Source organism: Lactuca sativa, chromosome 4, assembly GCF_002870075.4.
Source record: "Lactuca sativa cultivar Salinas chromosome 4, Lsat_Salinas_v11, whole genome shotgun sequence".
Lineage (NCBI taxonomy): Eukaryota > Viridiplantae > Streptophyta > Magnoliopsida > Asterales > Asteraceae > Lactuca > Lactuca sativa.
Window position 1 is genome coordinate 52,667,160 of NC_056626.2, and position 3,222 is coordinate 52,670,381.

Here is a 3,222-nt window from a genome sequence, read left to right on the forward strand (position 1 = left end):
GATCTCTTAGATTGAGTTTTTGGACCATTTTGGTCCAAAGGTTGAAGGTTTGTTGCTCAATCCGATTTCTAGGACTTGGAGTTTCTACTCTCAGTTCAAAATGAGTTCCTAAGGCGGAAATTTGCCATCTTGTATGTCCTAATGGGTTCATGCATGAGTTAAGACGATTTCCATGGAAGTTAGTTATCACATTTCAAGTTTGGGCTCTATTGGTGGGTTGCAAGCCACCAAGTGAGGGAGTTTATGGTTTAAGACGTCGAAAAGGACTTGGATCTGTATTTATAGCTTCTGGAGTAGAGTATTAAGCACTTAATGGGAAAGTGACTTAACAGGGGAGTACACTGAGCGTACATACAGGTACACCCAGCGTACGCACCATTTAGCTTGTACGCTTAGCATACATAGGAGTAAGCCCAACGTACTCATCATATATGGGTTTGGCTGTTTTAGGCCTTGTTTTGGGTCATGCAAGGGATTTTGGTTGTTTGGGCCTTAGTGGGCCATCAGAAGTCAGATAATGTGGGCCAAGAAGATGTTTGGGCTTAGGGTAAGGCCCATTAGAGGGATTGGGCCTAATTTAGCAAATTGGGCCATTAGTGGGCTTGGGAAGCCTACCTAGTGTTGGGCCATTTTATATTATGTCTTGGACCTTAGAGATGGACCAAGGTTGACTAGGGGTAGAATGGTCATTTTACCCTAGGAAGGATTATTGATTCAGTCTATGTGATATTTTGGCATTGGTAGCTCGGGAAGCCGACGGATCAACAGTTCGGGGATTGTGAGATAGTAGCCAGAGCGGTATCAGCAGGTCTTTAGCAGTGCAATGTGAGTCTCAACTCAGCCCCCATCATCCAAAGCAAACCCTAACTCGAAACCCTAGCCTTGTTTGAGTGTTCTAAGGTCATTTTGTGCATTTTGGTGGTTTGTGAAGCTTGAGAAGAGGAAAGGAGCTTGGGAGTTCAAGTAGGAGCTTGGAGATCCAGAGATTGTGTTCCACTTCCAGCTCATATAAGGTAAAAAGCTCCTATCTTGATCCTCCATGTAAATAATCATCTTTAGGGCTTGGATCTTGGTATATTCAGTGCTTTCTAAGCCATTTTCGGGTTGTGAAGTGTAATATGAAGTTATGACTTCAGATCTGGGGCCATTGGGGGTCTTTATGGCATAAAGATGCCAACTTTGTTGCCATAAACACCCCATGCATCTTTTAGACCATCTTTTATGGATTCTTGAGCCAAAGATCCCATGCATGTGCACCGAGCTTGAGACATTACGTGTAAAATGGACATTAGGAGGCCAAATCTATAGTTTTTAGGTGTTAAGACCCTTTTAAATCGACTGTATAGTAATGGTCAAGGATGGACCCGGTGAGTCGTTCTTTTGACTCGGTGAGTCGGGGTGTAATGGCCACCAAATCCCTTCTGTCGAAGGACCAGATGATAGTGTGGAAGGTTCCCCAATTATTTAGGCTCGTAAGGGACCTGGGAATCATGGGACTCGACGAGTGCTAGAACACACTCGGCGAGTCCAAGGCAATCTCCCAATCTTTGAAGATGAACTCGACGAGTTGTTCTTACAACTCGGTGAGTCATAGACTGGACGCATTCATATGCTGAAGATGAACTCGACGAGTTCAAGGAAGAACTTGCCGAGTCGGTTGAAGATTGACTGAAGTATTGTTCAAGGTGAACTCGTCGAGCTCTTGCTATACTCACCGAGTGGGGACGAGTTTGTAGTAGTCCATGGACGAAGGGACTCGACGAGTTGGCGGGCCAACTCGGCGAGTCTGGTCAACCAAAGAGTTGACTTGACCAGGGTTTGACTTTGACTTTGACTTTGATTTGGATTCAACTTGACCCTTGTAGGGGTTTTGAGTACAAGTTGATAACTTAGAAGGGTTGTCGTGTAGGGATTGAGGAGTCGAGGAGAGCTGACTTTCACACCGAGGACATTGCAGACACTACACGACATCGAGGTGAGTTACCTTCCAGTAGGGGTGGGTCTAAGGCCACAGTGCCGGCCCACCAACATGAGTAATTGGTAGATAATTGTCTTTGTGACAATTATCTTGGTATGCTTTTTGTGTTATGCTTAGGAGATATGCTTATGTGATATGCTTATGGGATATGCTTATGTGATATGCTTATGAGATATGCTTATGTGATATGCTATGTGAGTTAACGGTAGTAGCATGGAACAACTTTTCCTTTACTTGGTCGTTAGGACCGAAGGGTATGTCAGTACCCCAAATACGCCTAATCGTATGATTATATTTTGTTACTGTATAATAGAGGTAGGGGTGAACTAGTCCCTGATGCCGGTTGAGATAGACTGGAGGGTAGTCGGCACCCCAGAACGGCCTGACATGGGTAGGTCAACACCCCAGAATGGCTTGACATTGGTAGGTCAGCACCCCAGAACGGCTTGACATGGGTAGGTCGGGCACCCCAAAAATGCCCAGCAGTATGTATGCTATGTGATTATATGGTATGTGGTATGATGGGGGAACTTACTAAGCTTTGTGCTTACAGTTTCGGTTTTGGTTTCAGGTACCTCTTCATCCAAGGGGAAGGAGCCGGCGGTGTAGCAGCGCATCACACACTCACACACATATGGTTTCTGCATTGAGTTTCTGGGATTATACTCTGATTTATATTACTTGTGTTGAGTTGGTTTCAAACACGTTTTTATAGTTTTGTTTATAAATAAAATGACTTGGGTATTGTTTTGGTAAACTATGTTGTGAAGTATTTATTAAAAAATGAAATTTTTTGTCTCGAAAATTGGGATGTTATAGAATACTTTATGGTTTTGACAGACATGTTTGGTTGATGGAGTATTCAATATAAAAACAAAATTTTTGGTTCTGAGTTTTGGGATGTTACAAGTTGGCATCAAAGCCTTGGTTTAAGGGATTCGGGCATACTCTTGGGTGAGCCTAAACTCAAACTGAGGGTTTGGTAGATTTTTCATAAGATGAAATGTTTTTTAAAAGAGTTTTCTAATTAAAGAAAGGGGTGTGGTGCATGCAATCGACTGATCTCAAGTAAGTTTTCCCAAAATACCCATACATGTTCTTGTGACATGCTTTGAATTATGAATATGTAAATCACATGCTAGACTAGGGCTAAGGATCTGCTCAGAATTTGCATGATATAATACTAGGAGAGATGCGTTTATATTCCTATTGTATGAGCTTGTAGACTTGCATGCTTGTATTGG